Here is a 21770-nt window from a genome sequence, read left to right on the forward strand (position 1 = left end):
GAATAATTGCATAATATTGAAATGTGAGTTTTGTCTCTTGCTTGTTATAAGTGTCAAAATTGTTGTCTGTTATGTTTTATTTTTGTTTTGTATATGTTTTTTTATATGTGTTTATGTGTTTCAGCGATGATCCTTTTGTACTGGATTTTATACTGAATAAAATTAGTTAGTTAGTTAGTTAGTTACTATGAAAAGTCTGAGCATGCGCACTATTGCCGCTTGATTTTTGAAAACAGTGAGAAATTTGCAGTGGAAATTTAGCTTGATCCAGATTCCAGAACAAAGAAAAAGGTAAAATAATGATTGCACATTACACCAAATAGGTTCTCCATGATAAAAACAAGTTTGATTGATGAAAATAAAACAGCTGTTACCGTGTTGGGCGCCTCTTCCAAGTCTGTTATACGTGACCGTGTTGAAATATGATACTTTTTCTTATACTGTCAATATATTGCACTGATACAAGGTATTTTAGCCATAATGTGTGTTATTTGAATCCATTTATCAAATTGCTTGACTAACTTGTGTTGTTTCTGAAGATATATGCAATTAAAAATAAGTAATAACTGTAAAAAGTAAACAAGAGGCTCTCAAGAGCCTGAATCGCTCACCTGGTAAACAATGCCTTATTGAACATATTGAACCATGCCAGGCAAACATGTACAGCTAACAATTCTTCAATATTACAAATATATTCAGTAGTTTCAGAGGAGAAGATTTTTTAAAGTTAGCAAATATGATGAACAAATTGTGAAAAATTGTCATTAAAGGACATTTACCCCTTAAGGGGTCAATTGACAATTTTGGTCATATTAACCTATTTGTAGATCTTACTTTGCTGATCATTTTTGCTGTTTACAGTTTATCTTTATCTATAATGATATTCAAGATAATGACCAAAAACTGCAAAATTTCCTTAAAATTACCAATTAAGTGGCAGCAACCCAACAATGGTTTGTTTGATTCGTCTGAAAATTTCAGGGCTGATAGATCTTGACCTAATGAACATTTTTACCCTCATGTCAGATTTGCTCTAAATGCTTTCGTTTTTGAAATATAAGCCAAAAACTGCATTTGACCCCTATGTTCTATCTAAAGTAAGGGCGGCCATGTTTTTTGACGGATCAACAATCGAAGCACACACTTTGTGCAGGATAATCTAAGGAACTATCATGCTAAGTTTCATCCAAATCCATTCAGTAGTTTCAGAGGAGAAGATTTTTTAAAGTTAGCAAATATGATGAACAAATTGTGAAAAATTGTCATTAAAGGACATTTACTCCTTAAGGGGTCAATTGACAATTTTGGTCATATTAACCTATTTGTAGATCTTACTTTGCTGATCATTTTTGCTGTTTACAGTTTATCTTCATCTATAATAATATTCAAGATAATGACCAAAAACTGCAAAATTTCCTTAAAATTACCAATTAAGTGGCAGCAACCCAACAATGGTTTGTTTGATTCATCTGAAAATTTCTGGGCTGATAGATCTTGACCTCATGAACATTTTTACCCCATGTCAGATTTGCTCTAAATGCTTCCGTTTTTGAGATATAAGCCAAAAACTGCATTTGACCCCTATGTTCTATTTTAAGTAACGGCGGCCATGTTTTTTGACGGATCAAAAATCGAAGCACACACTTTGTGCAGGATAATCTAAGGAACAATCATTTTAAGTTTCATTCAAATCCATTCAGTAGTTTCAGAGGAGAAGATGTTTGAAAAATTGTTAACGACGACGACGACGACGACAACGACGTCGACAACGACGACGACGGACGCCAAGTGATGAGAAAAGCTCACATGGCCTTTTAGGCCAGGTGAGCTAAAAAAGGGGGAGGGGTGCACAGCCACAAGTACTTTTTTTCTATCTGTGACAAGAGCTACTATCCCTATTTATTAAGGCTACAAGTGTCTTTTGCTCTGTTATTTTTTGATAATCATTGAAGCATAAAAGTCTTATCCATGTTATCAATATCAGAAAATGTGAAGCTAAACATCTCAGCACTTTAGATATCTGGGTCCATTACAAACTCAGCACATTTCAAACTTGGCATATTACCAACTCGGCCTATTAATGATAATACTGCATATATCACTGAGGGTCGTCGCTAACAAGCATGAAATATTTGCCACTGGATGTTGAGCAACAAACGATCAATCATTGTATCACTGGGTCTGACATGGAAATAGACAATTGTGCCAATAAAGATGCTGTAAAATATAGGTGTCACAGAAAAAAATTAAGATAGCCATCAAAGTTGTCGTAATGGGACTAGGTCGTTGTAGGAAGGCGTCTCAGAAAAAATAAAAAAACAGCCTTCCAAGTCTTGAAAGTGTCGTAATGATTTAGACTAGGATCTAGCCTTGAAAGTTGGGTACAAATTTCTTGTTTTCAGGGTAAAACCCAGTTTACAGGTGTTTAAAAAACAGTACATAGGGACATCTTTTTTGCTGTACAATTTATAGTATGAAATCTACATGTTTATCAATGACGAGCTATATGTACAATCACTAAATATGTGATCAGAAACAATGTTGTAATCAATCATAAAACATATGAATTTTGGAATGCATTTAAATTTGTCACTTTGTTCTCCTAAAGATATGTTGGACTAACATGCATACATTTCTTTTTTATAAATAAGGCGGTGAATTTTCTCGTTTGAATTGTTTCACATTGTCATTTCGAGGCCTTTCATAGCTGGCTATGCGGTATGGGCTTTGCTCATTGTTAAAGGCCGTACGGTTACCTATAAATGTTAATTCCTGTGTCATTTTGGTCTCTTGTAAAGAGTTGTCTCATTGGCAATAATACCACATCTTCTTTTTTTATTTGAAACAGACAGAAGAATATAAAAGATAATTGAATGTATTTTTAATTTTTTTCCAGAGTCTTGTATATAAATCCACAGATCCAATGTGTCTGAGGTTGAGGAAATCATTGCAGTAACCATGTAACAGTTAAGCATGCACCAGCTCAAAAATTTGGACCAAGATTTTAAAAAGGTAAACATCAGTTGATCAGCTCTTTTTATGTCCTCCTTAACTGAGTGATATACATTGTAGTTGGAACCCCCCCTTTTTTTTGGCCGATCAATGCATTTGAATGGGAGCATATAGTTGGAACCCCCCCCCCCCCCCTTTACTCTGGGTTGTGAACCCCCCTTTTTAAAATGGATGGATCCGCCACTGTATGTCCTTTAAATTAAGTTTGATAAGATCATTTGTGGCTCATGGACACATTCTTCTTATATTAATTTTAATTATCAAATTATAATTTGTTGATTTTATAGATTGCGTTCATTGGCATATGCTATGAGGTCTTGTTGTATCGATGTACATTCTAAATTTATTAAGGTAGAATCCTTTGCATATCTTAAATTAATTGAAAAATGACAATATTGTGAAACCAAACTTCCTTTATTAATTATTTGGACTCATTATTATTTGTAGAATAACCACTGGTTGCTCAAGAAAATATTATGTCCCCTCTCCCCCAGGTAAAGCGCTTTTTTTAAAAAGGGCTTAGGACTGTCCCTTAGGGGCGGACATAGTATTTTCTGGAACAGACATAATTTTATTAACACATGTTCAATTTAACAACAAATTTTTTTTTTTAAATAAGAACAAAGATTAATCATAAGTTATGAATAATTATATACTGTTGAAATTGTGTTAAATTTCTAACATACATCATCAAAATGTGTATAATTGGCAAAGATACAAACATCTCAGTAACAACACAACATAATTATGAATCTGCAGTTTATTTTAGGACCAGCAATAGAAAAAATATTGATTATGTTTAAACACAGGATAATTTTTTAAGAACTGCTGTAATTCATAAGTTGGGATCAATTTATTTTTTTGTATTTTATAATTTATGATTTTTTTTTTCAGGGATCTGAAACCAACACAAGACCAGCTGGGTCAATATTCCTAATGCGCCTCCAAATGAGGAACTAATGCGCCATCAAATGAGGAACACAAAAGTTGTGTGTAAACAAAAATTGTCTCTGTAGTGATATTGAACATGTTTCATTTTTAACAAGTGACTGAGCTTTACCATTTGTGTTGATCTGGAAAGTAGAGGATCATAGTATAAATATGTAAAATTTATGGAGTTTTTTAATGTATTCAAAGTATTAAATTTTCAAAGAAATTGTTGTGTGAAAAAAAATCGCTTTTCGTATTCCGAAAATTTAACCACATATATGTGAAAATGTCTTAGCTTCAAAACAAGCGATCCTACATATCCAGTGTACTATATTGACTGAGCTAGAGTAGAAAAGATTACCAACACCAACTACATGTATGCAGAAACAATTGCGCAAATTGCCCAGCTGATTAGAGGGCAGAAAACCAACATTTGGAATGACATGTACAATGTATACAACCAACACAAGACTAAAATTTGGAATAAAAATTAAAAATTCAGAAACAAACTATTATTTGTTTTATTGGTTCATGTATACGTAGCTACATGTACATTTTTACATTGTAAGAAAGAATAAGTCTGAACTTTTGGATAGGTCTATCATTTTGGTCTCTTGTGGACAGTTGTCTCATTGGCAATCATACCACAGCTTCTTTTTTATACTATCACTAGTGAAATGGAAAAAAAGCATAGTTAGTTGAATTGAATTTCAGGTTATTTTCTTCATTTGGGATATTTTTAGAAGTGTGTATGAATTGTGTAGAATATATATATATATAAATTAGACAGTCAGATTTTGGGCTGATTTTCCTAGCTTGTAATCGTGTAGTGAATCCAGCTGAATGAATTTTCAGTAAATATTAAGGTAAATGTGGTAGTTTGCTGTATTTCTGAATAAATCATTAAAAATGGTTATCCGTCGTCAAAGTGAAACCTACATTCTAGAATTTCCGCCATCATAGTGAAATCTATATTCTAGGCCACTGAAACACTAAACATTCAGAATTTGAAGCATGTACCAAGATGTCATGTTGAAGGCTGTACATGTACCTATAATTGCTAACATTATCAATATTTGATTTTAGGATAGAGGGTTGTCTTATTGGCCATCATACAAAATCTCCTTTTTTTGAAAAGCATTATGTGTTAAAAGAAAGAAAAGTTGCATATCTTAAATGGAAATGTGTAATTCTTGTACTTCAGTATTGCAAAAGTTAAAAACTTAAGACTTTATAAACCTTAAACAACTATTTTTGGGAAAACTAGATATTTATACATTTCACACTGAAACCTGCCAAAAAGATTAAAAAAAAACAAACTTTTTGACAATTTCATATACAGCTGGCAGTACATATCGACATCTGTCCATCTTTCCCACATAGAAAATTTTACAACTTAAAATGGGTCAAAAGAAAAAATAAAGACCCTGTTTACATACTTCTTCAATGGAATTGCATTGAATCTATCAATTAAATGAGGACAAGGGACATTTATAGTTGTGCTGTGACGTTGTTACAACGTTTTATGATGGTAATAAATTACGTCACAAATTACGTTGTGTGGATGGTTGTCAGCACGTGCCTTGGAGTTCACAAAATTACGTTGTACCAACGTAATTTTACTACGTTGTCACAACGATAGTATTACGTTGTCACAACGTAATGTCAACATTGGATTGTTTACTGGGTAAGTACTCAATGTCAGATATTAGGTGATACATTTTATTGCTGTTAGATATCAAGAGCTAAGTACTCAATGTCAGATATTAGGTGATACATTTTGTTGCTGTTAGATATCAGGAGCTAAGTACTCAATGTCAGATACCAGGTGATACATTTTGTTGCTGTTAGTTATCAGGAGCTAAGAGTACTCAATGTCAGATATCAGGTGATACATTTTGTTGCTGTTAGATATCAGGAGCTAAGTACTCAATGTCAGATACCAGGTGATACATTTTGTTGATGTTAGATATCAGGAGCTAAGTACTCAATGTCAGATATTAGGTGATACATTTTGTTGCTGTTAGTTATCAGGAGCTAAGAGTACTCAATGTCAGATACCAGGTGATACATTTTGTTGCTGTTAGTTATCAGGAGCTAAGAGTACTCAATGTCAGATATTAGGTGATACATTTTGTTGCTGTTAGATATCAGGAGCTAAGAGTACTCAATGTCAGATACCAGGTGATACATTTTGTTGCTGTTAGATATCAGGAGCTAAGAGTACTCAATGTCAGATATCAGGTGATACATTTTGTTGCTGTTAGTTATCAGGAGCTAAGAGTACTCAATGTCAGATATCAGGTGATACATTTTGTTGCTGTTAGATATCAGGAGCTAAGTACTCAATGTCAGATATCAAGTGATACATTTTGTTGTTGTTAGGTATCAGGAGCTAAGAGTACTCAATGTCAGATATCAGGTGATACATTTTGTTGCTGTTAGATATCAGGAGCTAAGAGTACTCAATGTCAGATATCAGGTGATACATTTTGTTGCTGTTATATATCAAGTCAGCTAAGTACGCAATGTCAGATACCAGGTGATACATTTTGTTGCTGTTAGATATCAGGAGCTAAGAGTACTCAATGTCAGATATCAGGTGATACATTTTGTTGCTGTTAGATATCAGGACCTTAGTACTCAATGTCAGATATTAGGTGATACATTTTGTTGCTGTTAGATATCAGGAGCTTAGTATTCAATGTCAGATATTAGGTGATACATTTTGTTGCTGTTAGATATCAGGAGCTAAGTACTCAATGTCAGATACCAGGTGATACATTTTGTTGCTGTTAGTTATCAGGAGCTAAGAGTACTCAATGTCAGATACCAGGTGATACATTTTGTTGCTGTTAGATATCAGGAGCTAAGAGTACTCAATGTCAGATATCAGGTGATACATTTTGTTGCTGTTATATATCAAGTCAGCTAAGTACTCAATGTCAGATACCAGGTGATACATTTTGTTGCTGTTAGATATCAGGAGCTAAGAGTACTCAATGTCAGATATCAGGTGATACATTTTGTTGCTGTTAGATATCAGGACCTTAGTACTCAATGTCAGATATTAGGTGATACATTTTGTTGCTGTTAGATATCAGGAGCTTAGTATTCAATGTCAGATATTAGGTGATACATTTTGTTGCTGTTAGATATCAGGAGCTAAGTACTCAATGTCAGATATTAGGTGATACATTTTGTTGTTGTTAGGTATCAGGAGCTAAGAGTACTCAATGTCAGATATCAGGTGATACATTTTGTTGCTGTTAGATATCAGGAGCTAAGTACTCAATGTCAGATACCAGGTGATACATTTTGTTGCTGTTAGATATCAGGAGCTAAGTACTCAATGTCAGATACCAGGTGATACATTTTGTTGCTGTTAGATATCAGGAGCTAAGAGTACTCAATGTCAGATACCAGGTGATACATTTTGTTGCTGTTAGTTATCAGGAGCTAAGAGTACTCAATGTCAGATACCAGGTGATACATTTTGTTGCTGTTAGTTATCAGGAGCTAAGAGTACTCAATGTCAGATATCAGGTGATACATTTTGTTGCTGTTAGATATCAGGAGCTAAGAGTACTCAATGTCAGATACCAGGTGATACATTTTGTTGCTGTTAGTTATCAGGAGCTAAGAGTACTCAATGTCGGATACCAGGTGATACATTTTGTTGCTGTTAGATATCAGGAGCTAAGTACTCAATGTCAGATACCAGGTGATACATTTTGTTGCTGTTAGATATCAGGAGCTAAGAGTACTCAATGTCAGATACCAGGTGATACATTTTGTTGCTGTTAGATATCAGGAGCTAAGAGTACTCAATGTCAGATACCAGGTGATACATTTTGTTGCTGTTAGTTATCAGGAGCTAAGAGTACTCAATGTCAGATATCAGGTGATACATTTTGTTGCTGTTAGTTATCAGGAGCTAAGAGTACTCAATGTCAGATACCAGGTGATACATTTTGTTGCTGTTAGTTATCAGGAGCTAAGAGTACTCAATGTCAGATATCAGGTGATACATTTTGCTGCTGTTAGATATCAGGAGCTAAGAGTACTCAATGTCAGATATCAGGTGATACATTTTGTTGCTGTTAGTTATCAGGAGCTAAGAGTACTCAATGTCAGATACCAGGTGATACATTTTGTTGCTGTTAGTTATCAGGAGCTAAGAGTACTCAATGTCAGATATCAGGTGATACATTTTGTTGCTGTTAGATATCAGGAGCTAAGAGTACTCAATGTCAGATATCAGGTGATACATTTTGTTGCTGTTAGATATCAGGAGCTAAGAGTACTCAATGTCAGATATCAGGTGATACATTTTGTTGCTGTTAGATATCAGGAGCTTAGTACTCAATGTCAGATATCAGGTGATACATTTTGTTGCTGTTAGATATCAGGAGCTAAGAGTACTCAATGTCAGATATCAGGTGATACATTTTGTTGCTGTTAGATATCAGGAGCTAAGAGTACTCAATGTCAGATACCAGGTGATACATTTTGTTGCTGTTAGTTATCAGGAGCTAAGAGTACTCAATGTCAGATACCAGGTGATACATTTTGTTGCTGTTAGTTATCAGGAGCTAAGAGTACTCAATGTCAGATATCAGGTGATACATTTTGTTGCTGTTAGTTATCAGGAGCTAAGATTACTCAATGTCAGATACCAGGTGATACATTTTGTTGCTGTTAGTTATCAGGAGCTAAGAGTTCTCAATGTCAGATACCTGGTGATACATTTTGTTGCTGTTAGTAATCAGGAGCTAAGAGTACTCAATGTCAGATACCAGGTGATACATTTTGTTGCTGTTCGATATCAGGTCAGCTAAGGCCAACTAAAATTAATTAGTAGATTTTCATCCAAATTTTTGAAAATAATGGGGCGGGTGGGAGAATTTTATTTTTTAAATTTTATTTCATATGAAACCCTTTTGTGAGGTGTTCTTCGTATATGCAAGTGTAATAATAAGCTTATATCATGTAATCACAAGTATGAGGAATCTTACATAATATTTCAAATCCTTAAATAAATATATCTAATTGCGGCTTTAAAAACTTAACAACAAAAACGTGTGAGAAATACTCTCTTCAGTTAGACTACCTACAAAAATGTATTTGGGTTTCTAAACAATGGTTTGTATTACCATAAAATGAAGCAAATGCATTGGTATGCAACACAATTATTATGAGAACAGAATAAAATGAAAACTCAGAAAGTGTTGAAAATAATAGGGTTGGTACTGTATATGCAAGATGAAAATATAATTATCATGTAAAACATGAACTTAATAATAAAAAAAAGTTGTTGTTTAATGAGTCTGTTTGGGTGTATTGGGACATTTGCTGTTTGTCAACATAAAAAGACAGCCAAGGGTAAAATCAAAGGGCTTGCATAAATAAAATGTGTATGTTAGTCGACTTTTTAAATTCAATAAACGGTCATAAATCTGACAAGTTCGTGCTTGTGTTTCAATATATATAATTCAGTCATGTTTTCTGTATCAATGGTTTCCACGAATCTTGTGCTTTGGGTATCATTTACAGTTTAAATGTCCTGAGACAAAGTCATTGCATAAATAAAAACGTCCGCAGTTTTCTAATCACAGAAATTTGTGACATACCGCGATTTGCAGTCTCGGAAACAGCGTTTTTCTCGTTACACCAATATTTCATGTCATTCTCGTTATCAATCTTTACTCTTGGAAGATGATGTTGTCATCATAGAGCAGCGGAAAGGTCGACTCAATCATTTTGGTTAAATTCACTCGAGGTACAAAACCGAAATTTGAAACAGGAAGCATTGAATGAAACGAAATTTTCACGGTTACCGGTAACGGGAATGAACAAAATCCGGAAATCGTAAATTTTATAAAATAAAAAAATTCGGGGCGGGGCGATTTCAGAGGGGCGGGCGGGGATGAAAATCTATCAATTAATTTTAATTGGCCTAAGTACTAAAAGTCAGATATCAGGTTATACATTTTGTTGCTGTTAGATATCAGAGGTTAAGTACTTAATGTCAGATATCAGGTGATACATTTTATTGTTGTTAGATATCAGGAGCTAAGTACTAAATGTCAGATATCAGGTGATACATTTTGTTGCTATTAGATATCAGGAGCTAAGAGTACTCAATGTCAGATATCAGGTGATACATTTTGTTGTTGTTAGATATCAGGAGCTAAGTACTCAATATCAGATATCAGGAGCTAAGAGTACTCAATGTCAGATATCAGGTGATTCAATTTGTTGATGTCAGATATCAGGAGCTGAGTATTTCAATGTTATATTTCAGGTGATACATTTTGTTGATGTCGGATATCAGCAGCCAGAATCCCAATGTAAGATATCAGGAAATACAGTTTGTTGGTGTCAGATATCAGGATCGAGAATGCCAATGTCAGATATCATGAAATACAGTTTGTTGGTGTCAGATATCTGGACCTATAATGTCAATGTCAGATATCAGGAAATACAGTTTGTTGGTGTCAGATATCAGGATCCAGAATGCCAATGTCAAATATCAGGAAATACAGTTTGTTGGTGTCAGATATCAGGATCCAGAATGCCAATGTCAAATATAAGGAAATACAGTTTGTTGGTGTCAGATATCTGGACCCATAATGTCAATGTCAGATATCAGAAAATACAGTTTGTTGGTTTCAGATATCTGGATCCAGAATGTCAATGTCAGATATCAGGAAATACAGTTTGTTGGTGTCAGATATCTGGACCCATAATGTCAATGTCAGATATCAGAAAATACAGTTTGTTGGTGTCAGATATCAGGATCCAGAATGTCAATGTCAAATATTAGGAAATACAGTTTGTTGGTGTCAGATATCAGGATCCATAATGTCAATGTCAGATATCAGAAAATACAGTTTGTTGGTGTCAGATATCAGGATCCAGAATGTCAATGTCAGATATCAGCAAATACAGTTTGTTGTTGTCAAATATCTTGATCTAGAATGCCAATGTCAAATATCAGCAAATACAGTTTGTTGGTGTCAGGTATCAGGATCTAGAATGTCAATGTCAGATATTAGCAAATACAGTTTGTTGGTGTCAGGTATCAGGATCTAGAATGTCAATGTCAGATATCAGCAAATACAGTTTGTTGGTGTCAGGTATCAGGATCCAGAATGTCAATGTCAGATATCAGGAAATACAGTTTGTTGTTGTCAGATATCTTGATCTAGAATGCCAATGTCAAATATCAGGAAATACAGTTTGTTGGTGTCAGATATCTGGATCCAGAATGTCAATGTCAAATATCAGGAAATACAGTTTGTTGGTGTCAGGTATCAGGATCTAGAATGTCAATGTCAGATATCAGGAAATACAGTTTGTTGTTGTCAGATATCTTGATCTAGAATGCCAATGTCAAATATAAGCAAATACAGTTTGTTGGTGTCAGATATCAGGATCCAGAATGTCAATGTCAAATATCAGGAAATACAGTTAGTTGGTGTCAGATAATAGGATCCAGAATGCCAGTGTCAAAATATCAGGCAATACAGTTTGTTGGTGTCAGATATCTGGATCCAGAATGTCAATGTCAGATATCAGGAAATACAGTTTGTTGGTGTCAGATATCAGGATCCAGAATGTCAATGTCAGATATCAGGAAATACAGTTAGTTGGTGTCAGATATCAGGATCCAGAATGTCAATGTCAGATATCAGGAAAATACAGTTTGTTTGTGTCCGATATCAGGATCCAGAATGTCAATGTCAGATATCAGGAATCACAGTTAGTTGGTGTCAGATATCAGGATCCAGAATGTCAATGTCAGATATCAGGAAATACAGTTTGTTGTTGTCAGATATCTTCATCCAGAATGCCAATGTCCAATATCAGGAAATACAATTTATTGTTGTTAGATATTTGAAGCACAGAATGTCAATGTCTGACATCAGGAGATGCAGTTTTCTGATGTCAGATATCACAAGCCAAGATGTCAATGTGAGGTATCATGATGTGCAATGATGTACACATAGATATTTATCAATAAATGTGGCAGAAAGGACATATTAACCTATTTGACCTTCAGGCCATTCATTAGGAGGCGGTACCCGGTACTTTTACCCTCCTATGCTATTGACAAGTACTGCCTAATTGTAGAAATTTTTATATACTGTGGATTCATTTATTTTCGTGGATACCAATATTCGTGGATTAAGAAAAACTTGCATATTCGTGGATATTTAATTTCGTGGTTTTGCTGAAGTCTGCATACAAACCTATAGAAAAATTATCATTCGTTGAATATTTAATTTTGTGGTTTGACTGTCCCCACGAAATCCACGAAAATTGGTATCCAACGAATAATAATGAATCCACAGTATGATATTCATGGACTAAATTGAAAAGTACCACCTAGAAATGTGGAAAGTACCAGTCAACATGAAAGATAATGAAACCCCTGTGACCTTTGTCAATGAAACATGATGTTCTTTCTATTCATGGAATGACAATTGATACAAATGTAATTTAACAATAGGACTATCATATATCATAAATCCACCAATCTTTTGCCGCCTGAGAAATTAACATTGCGTCACAGATCTTTGAAAGAGTAATAATAGAATGGATAATTTTATTACAAGAGGTGACTACTATTAGGATCTTAGTGACTGATGTCATAGCAATCATTAACATAGAAAGACAAAGTTATTTTTGCTATATCAGTGTAAAAGACAGACCCATTGTGACTATAAATTACAGGTTTATTAAAGTACAGCTAAAGGAGTGGGTGTCCGTCAGTTCTAAATAATATGTAAAGTGACTTGTGTGGTTTAAAATGCTATTAATTAGAATTAATGCCAATCAAACAGAAAGAACATCTTTCTAACTCAGATATATTTCTATTTGTTGAAAACAACTTCTCAAAATAGTTTTCTGTATAAAATAAGATGAGATATGGAAAACTCTCCAACAAAGACCAAATGATGTAGAGGAACATGAAGTCAATACTTCTTTTTTTCTCATTTAGAAAATTGGGATTTAGAGAGTATTTAAAGAAGTAATTAATAGTAACATAAAGTTCTTCATTGTACAACATTTTAGTTTATTTGCAGGAACAATGGGTACAGGGACAAGGAAAATAAAAGCAAAGAACATTAGATACATTCCATACCTATCATTACAACAACAGGAAAACTATTTCCCTTAAATCTGATGAGCATAAACAAGACCAACAAACAGTGCTATGTTCAGCCTGCCAACGAGACATCTCTCCACAAAAGACCAAATGAAATAGAAATAAACAGCTATAGGTCACTTTACGGCCATCAACAATGAGTAAAACCCATAACACATAGTAAGCTAATAAAAAGTACCAGAGTTGACAAATGTAAAACAATTCACACAAGAGACTAACAACCTGAGTACAAAACAAGGATTTTTTTTCTCTGCATGAGGCAAGGACACAAACTACTGATGATAATTTTAACATGAAAAAGAACTATATCTTAAACTTTTATAACAATAGATATAAGAAGATGTGGTATCACTGGTATGATCAAGTGCCAATATGAATAAGACAACTCTAAATACATGTCACAATCTGTAAAAGTAAACCATTAATCTACAGCATTGAGAAATAAGCCCCTCCCCCTTAAATCCCTTAAACTGACAGTATAATGTGTTGGAATCTAGACCGGATTCAGAACAGATGCAGAATAGCATCTGACCTACTCTGCTCGGAATGCAGTCTAGAAACCAGTTAATCCAGTTGGGTACTAGTAAAACAAACACATGTATGGGAAAAGAACCACAGTTTAATGCTTAGTTTTTCATATTAATAAACCACAAACAACAGTAAAGTTTTCAAACAATACACAAATTAATTAATGAACAATCTGTGGTATTCAAACTTTCCAAACATGTAAAGTGGAACCAGTAGGGGTGGGTAAGTATAATTTATCATTTCCCAAGGGCCGAAGCAAATTTATTCATGACTTTCTGTCGATGAGCAAAGGAAGGATCCAAGTATAACTTATATGCATCTGATTTCCAATCACCCTGAGATTGAATATGATCAGCTGGTATCCCACATTCTAAGGCAAAGGAGGCCCCCCTCCCTCTACGAATGTTTTAGCATTTTTACAAAGGACCAACACAGAGCCTTGGCTCACACCGAATAAAGTTACTTAAACTCCCTAAAAATTTTATTTGAAGTTAAACTATATACCTGGCATGTGACAGTTTGAAGAAAACTTGATGTGACAAACAATATATCAGACATTCTAGTAAATGATTGAAACAGTAAAATCATTAAAATTAAAGACAATTATTACTGTTTGACTGTAAACTTGTCCCAATTATCTGAAGTGAAATCTCCTACAATATAAACCAAGTATACCATTTAAACTTAAACCTAAGATAGCAGAGGGGGAGGACAGGGGTAAGGGAGACAGGGAGAAAGGGGGTAGGAGAAAGGAGAAAGGGGGTGGGAGAAAGGAGAAAGGGGGTAGGAGAAAGGAGAGGAAGGCTGGGAGAAAGGAGAAAAAGTTTGAGAAAGGAGAAAAAATAAAATATCCCTCCTTTAAAAAAAAATTCTAATATTTCAAGAAAAAATATCTCAAAAGGAGATGTTTTATTCTAGTGGGAGAAAGGAGAATGGGGGTAGGAGAAAGGAGAAGAGGGGTGGGAGAAGGGAGAAGGGTACCCCCCTGTCCTCCCCCTCATAGCATGTTAGAGAAAATCCATTGTAGCTGAGGAATGGATCAATTAAACTTTCCCATGACATTTCTACAACACAGAACTGCATTGTGGTTGTTATCTAGTGCACATTATAATGGTCCAATTATCTAGTACCAAGTAGGCTGATTCATAAATATTATCTCAATCTCAGAGCTGTTAAAGACAAGTGGAACATGTTCAAATCTGAACAGAATTTAGCAATTACAATCAGCAACAGTTTCTTCCAATGTTAAAAACAAAAATAATGGTTTTGAAGATCCATAAATTCAAGAGAGAAGACAAAAATTACAGAAACACTTCAGATTTTATCATTCAAGAGAGGAAAACATCTCTATTCTCAATGTAATGTAACAATACTGATTGAAAAGAACAAACAGATAAATTACAATTATATTGTTATTTGTTTTCTAGCATTGCTCATGTTGATAGATCCATTAAAGTTTCTGCATTTAAATGAGAACACTGTGAACTAAAAGTAATATGCAAATAGAAATGAAACTAGAGGTTCTAATCATACTGTGTCCCTCACCAAGGCCTATGTACATATTTTTTAACAAAGGACACTGTCCAACATTGTAGATGAGAAAAGAATTCATGACAAAAATCTCTCTGTTATGTTGATTTTATATAAATGCTAATTGTTTTATTTATTTGGATATTGTCTATCTTTCTTTATAGTTTTTGCTCAAACACATAAGAAGGTAAAATAAATCCGTATTTAAGGGCAATAACTCCTAATAGGAGTGACAGTCTACTTAAACTAATAATACATGTGTATTGGTAAAATTTTACGTGTTTGTAGAAATTGCCTTGCTGTAACTTTTTGTTATTCAAAGTTTCTATGTATCTTTTATATATTTTGTAAAATAAGGTAAATATCATCATTCAAGGGCAATAACTCTAATATCAGGAGTCATTGTACAATTTCCTCCGTATTTTCTTAATCGTAGATCTTTTTTAATGTTGCTGATTTTTTGCTTATTTGGGCCAGGTGAGCTAAGAAAGGGTAAAAGATACCAAGGGACAATCTAGAACCATAAATTAAAACAAAAATTTAACAAGAAAGTGTCCTTATTACACAGATGCCCCACACTTACACTATCATTTTCTATGTTTAGTGGACCATGCTATTGGGGTCAAAAATCCAATTTGGCATTAAAATTAAAAAGATCATATCATTTGTACAAAGTTTCAAATTGATTGGACTTCAACGTCATCAAAAACTACATTGACCAAAAGCTTACACCTGAACCCGGACAGACGACCTACGAAAGAAAAGACGAAAGATGAATAGACAAACGAACAAACAAAGGAATGGATGCACAGACCAAAATACATAATGCACCTAGGAAGAGCATAAAATGTCAAAAAGACAGTCCACAAAACACTACACTGGTCTGTCACCAGAGACTATCACTAAAGAACTCCGCCTAACACCTAGAGGAAACTATCACTAAAGAACTCCACCAAACACCTGGAGACTATCACTAAAGAACTCCACCAAACACCTGGAGACTATCACTAAAGAACTCCACCAAACACCTGGAGACTATCACTAAAGAACTCCACCAAACACCTGGAGACTATCGCTAAAGAACTCCACCAAACACCTGGAGACTTATAATCACTAAAGAATTCCACCAAACACCTGGAGGAAACTATCACTTAAAAGTCTAAACTATACCAAAATCCTGGAGGAAACTTTAACTAAAGAACTCCACCAAAAACCAGGAATTAATTTTCTGAATAAAAATGATCATGATGAAATGTTTCTTTATATATTGCAGTCCATTGTATAAGACATGGTTATATAAAAAAAATATAGCAATTACTATGATACTGTTTCTAAGTGTTATAGAAAGTTATCAGAACGGAATTACAGTATTACTACTGAAGTGACAACAGTGTTTCTCTCATCAGAAATGACTATCTTATGTGTCTTATTGTAAAATGTTCCTTATATATTATAAATCTCATGTTGCTGAGGAAGCAATATTTCCTGATAAGAGTAATGTTTCTAAGCTGACAATTAAATTGAAATGATACCACTGCTGAAACTCTTTCTCTGTAATTTGATTTCCTGCTATTTAACAAATTCAATTATTGTGCACAAAATCAAATAGTTTATGTCATTGTTCGAAACTTCAAGGCATTGCAAAATAATTTAATTTTCTTGTAGTGAAATAGTAACATTATTGTATTCTCTTTCATGTTAGGATACTAAAGTTTAGTTTACTTCTTATTCTTAGTTTTTTTAGAGATCAATATGTTTGAATAAAAGGCTTTATATGGCTGACACAGGAAACCATATCTATATGAATGAAAAATCATGTATAATATACTGTAAATCGTTTAATAGAGTTTTAAAATGATAAATAATGGAAAATATTAGGAAGTTATTACTAAATTTAAAGAGTAAAAAAAAGAATAAGTCTTGTACATTAATTTTCATCAAGAGTTACAATTTGTAAAAGTAAACTATTATAGGTCAGAGTATGGTCTTCAACACAGAGCATTGACTCACACAGAACAGCAAGCTACAAAGGGCCCCAAAAATGACTAGTGTAAAACCATAATCAAACAGGAAAACCAACAGTCTAATCTATATAAAAATTGAGAAACAAGAACTAATTATGAACTACATCAACAAACGACAACTACTGAAGAGCAGATTCTTGACTTAGGACAGATGCAAACAATTGCAGCAGGTTTAAACTTTTAATAGGTACCAACCTTCACCCTTACCTGAAACAATAGTGTAACATCACAACATAGAAAGACACACTATAAAATATCAGTTGAAATTTCTTAACTCAATCAAAAGACATATAAAACACTGGTGAACATACACTGTACGAATATGCACAGATAGCAAAAAATGTTCACTACATTCTTTGACAAAGATCACTTTAGTTAAACAGCATTTTTCGCATATTCTAACATTTTTTCCTCATTGCAAATGAATTTGCATGTTTTGGAAATATATGCCTCAAATACCATGGTTAATTTTGCCATTTTGGATATTCCTTTTTAACCCTCAGGAGCATATATTGCCTCCAAAAATTTTCGGATATGACATTACATACAGAAAGCGAGCTTAAACGGGTAAAAGTACATGTATAATTCCCATGGATCTATGGTAGTATTCTCTTATTTATTCTCAAAAGTATACATAAACATGTTTATGAATTAAAGCTTACAAGTAAAAAAAAGATTTAAAGTCACCTGTACAAAGAGTTTCAATCCATATCTATTTGGTGTAATTAAACAGATATATCATGTTACTGAGGGGTACTTGCGAAAATTTACCCTCAATGACTGGTATTTTTCGCAAATTCACCTCCATAACATGATATCTGTTCATAATGGCCTAATTTATGTACAAAATAATGAATGAAAAACAAATAAGATAAACAGCTTAGTTAACACGGATAACAACCACTGAATTACAGGCTATAAACTTTGTATAGTTTCTTCCTTTTTATTACACTAGTTAAAAATTACAACCAGAAAACTTTATAAATTAAAAAAAAAATACTAAAAATACCACAGCTATCTTATATTCATTCTACAGAGTTAGTGCTCTGAGTTATCAATGATTAAACTCTAATCCTAAATCCCCAATAAGACAGCAATGTTAAAATAATTCATTTCGGATTACAGATCCAGATATAATCCTTAAGTTCCGTAACCTATATCTTCTTTACAATACAATTCACCAACGCTCATTAATTTCAATCAGAATTTTATTGATGGAACTCTCAGAGTGTAAAATAAAAACTTGTTACCATAAAATCGTATGAAATAAAGTTCCTTGGGAGAAAACGAATTTAAGTACTGTTACTGTCCATATTAGATTAACTTTAGTCACGGAAAATTACTATAAGACTATTATCCAACATTCACATAAAAGATATTTTTTTGTTCGGCAGTCTATTCATGACTTGATAGATATATAGTTCTCCGCCACATCTCTAGTGGTGCCTTCAGTCATTAAGTCATATTACTCCCATAAGGCCAATATAAATTGATTGTTCATTCTTTGAGTTCCGCTAGCATCTATTTTTGGCACATGAAGATTTTGATAAAAAAATAATATCAATATACCGTAGATAAAGTGACAATATTTTAGCATATTACCACCCATCGGGGACAGTCTTTATAGAAAGTCCCTGCATCCATAAAGTATTAGGCTAAATATTGAGAATTTATAATATGAAACAGAAAACTTTGTATTTTTAAAGTTAAATTCTGCACAAATTGCATGACACTTTAAGAATTATTTTCAGAAGACCAAAACTTAAAAGTTTCCCTCAATGTCAATATAAAATTCAAGCACCTAATATTTATTTAAGATGGTATAATACACTACAGGGAGATAACTCTAAAAATCAGCTGAATGTTTTAATAATGTTGTAATGTTAAGGAAATATTAAGCTTCTCAATAGCTTAGTGTTTGTCAAACTGCTATATATCCAATGACATATTTTCAATAAAGAGTGCGGTTTAAGGTTTTTTGAAATTCTTATTTTTTTTTATCAAAGGATCGAAGTAAATATTTTGTCATAATTTAATGAAATTAAACGAGCCAAATTAATTTTAATCAAGGTGTTTGGTACCTGAGTTGACCTTCATGGCCTAAAAATTATTTTATCAGAAATAAAAATTTATAAGTTACTGGATCTTTTTTTCTTTTTGCCTGAATAAATTGTTAACAATTTGCATTCATTGGAAGAGACGATGTAATAGGGTCAATGAGCATTTATCAATTACAACAGTTCAATATCTTGTCATACAACATCTTCTCATCTTTAATTATTATTTTATTATTTACCGTTATTGCTAATATACCTCATACTGACACTAAATCTCATCACTTTATTGTTCTGAAACAAGGTTTACATGCAATGTGTAAAATTATAGTGAGGTTAAAAGTTTAACAAATAATTTCTCTGTTTATAGTAATAACTCCTTAATTAAAGTATACATAAAAAAGAAAATGTGGTATGATTGCTAATGAGACAACACTCCACAAGAGACCAAATAAGACAGAAATCAACAGCTATAGGTCACTATACGGCCTTCAACAATTAGCAAAACCCATGCATACCACAGAGTAAGCTATAAAAGGCCAGAATTCACAAATGTAAAACAATAAAAACAAGAAAACTAACAGCCTAATTAATGTACAAAAAAGTGCTTATGAATAAACATCATAGAATAACACTTTTAAAATGAATTGATTGCTATCATAGAAGTTCAACACTACATTTCAGCATTATCAGCTGTTTTGAGACAACTAGTTTTTTGTTGGTGGAGGTCTAAGCCACAGAGAGCCACAATATTTGGCCACACTTTAATAAGTCAATACTTCACTCACTCTTACACCAGAGGCTGGGAGTGTCTTGATCAAGAGGCAAACTTCAAGATGATTAGTACATTAATTCATTTGATACTGAGGGTATATTGATTATTTCCATGTACCAGACATGTGTTGTTTTTCATTCAAACATCTCTTAAACTATCTAGATTCATAATGCTAAGAGATGTTCTACCTATTAATTTGTATCTTTCAATATAATCTTAATAACAGAGACCACTCTTTGACATTCAGCTTTATTTTTGCTGAAATGACATAAAATGCAAAGACATCAATAAGTTACATAATTGAAGTTTTATTTCCTGTTTGCCCCTCAAAAGCAAAGGTTGAGGTTGATTTTCAACGAAACTGTAACATTGTCAATTTAATATTTTGTCAACATATCAAAGTTTGACATCTTAATATTCTTGTTATATTTTCTACTTTGGGAATAAATAGTCTGTAAAATTAGTTGTTTTTTTCAGTAATACCATCACAGAGCAACCTTTAGAAATATAATAAGATAACTGCCTAATACTATTACCAAGAAACAATCTGACTATAATACCTGCATGATTTAGAAAGAAACAATCTGACTATAATACCTGATTTAGAAAGAAACAATCTGACTATAATACCTGATTTAGAAAGAAACAATCTGACTATAATACCTGATTTAGAAAGAAACAATCTGACTATAATACCTGATTTAGAAAGAAACAATCTGACTATAATACCTGATTTAGAAAGAAACAATCTGACTATAATACCTGATTTAGAAAGAAACAATCTGACTATAATGCCTGATTAACATCCTTGTTGACAATAATGAAGATTGTTATGATTAAGTTTCCAAGTATCAACAGCCAGAGATCAATAATACCTGAATTACTGAGAACATTGTCTTTGAAGTTCTATACTAAAGTGGTGGGATGGAATCATTTGTGTTTATACAAAAGGTGTCACCCTCCGCTATTCCAGTATACATATATGATGTTCAGCTTAGTTGACCTCAAATGAAAAATTATACTGCATTCAAATAATGACCTTTAAGATAGTTTGACTTAAATGATATATTTTCTTTCTATTTTAATTTTTTTTTTTTAAATTAAAACATCCTATTCAAATTTAGAAGCCTTTTCAATGTTGAGTTCAGTGATCTTAATTTGAAGGATTCCAATTCCAGTTCAACATTATGATGCTTAGAGCAGTCATATCCAATCAAATTTTAACTATCAGTCCTATATGCCTATAAGGGATAAAGTCATAACAAACAAGTTTCTGAGTGATTATAATGTTAAAGAAATTATTGAATCATTGGGTGCATCTATACTTAACTGAGGTCCTTTTTTTAATTTGTTTTACATCTATTAGGAATCATCTTACATAATTGAAATAATAAAAAAAAATTATTAAAAAACAGACAAAATATCTTTCTTTTCTTTGAATTTTACATTTTTGAAACCCAGAAACCTATAAAATGTGTATTGTGTACGAATAAATTGCAGCGGAATAGACACAGTGTTTACATAGGTAAATAAATTAGTTTTGGAAACATATGGTCTATCAAAGTGTAAATACAAAAAGATATTATATCACAGATAGTAATCACAATCAATTATTTCATTTGTAGATAATGCAAGTTATATAAAAATTACATCTAAACAAATTAAAATAAGAAAATATGTTCGCTTGTATTATCACATCTCCATCAAATCAAATGAACAAATATTGTAAAGCATATCTT

At 32.9% G+C, this 21770-nt stretch overlaps 1 protein-coding gene and 1 long non-coding RNA gene across 2 annotated transcripts in view; one reads left to right on the forward strand and one right to left on the reverse strand.

The window, feature by feature from the left end:
• LOC143082118 (uncharacterized) overlaps nucleotides 1-21770 on the reverse strand; it is a 153321-nt gene that overhangs the window by 126117 nt on the left and 5434 nt on the right. The window lies entirely within an intron of this gene.
• On the forward strand, nucleotides 188-4452 carry LOC143082117 (uncharacterized). Its single transcript, XR_012980280.1, has 3 exons — nucleotides 188-291; nucleotides 2897-3012; nucleotides 3907-4452. It is a non-coding gene; the product is annotated as an uncharacterized LOC143082117 (long non-coding RNA).

This window comes from Mytilus galloprovincialis, chromosome 7 (assembly GCF_965363235.1).
Source record: "Mytilus galloprovincialis chromosome 7, xbMytGall1.hap1.1, whole genome shotgun sequence".
Classification (NCBI taxonomy): Eukaryota; Metazoa; Mollusca; class Bivalvia; order Mytilida; family Mytilidae; genus Mytilus; species Mytilus galloprovincialis.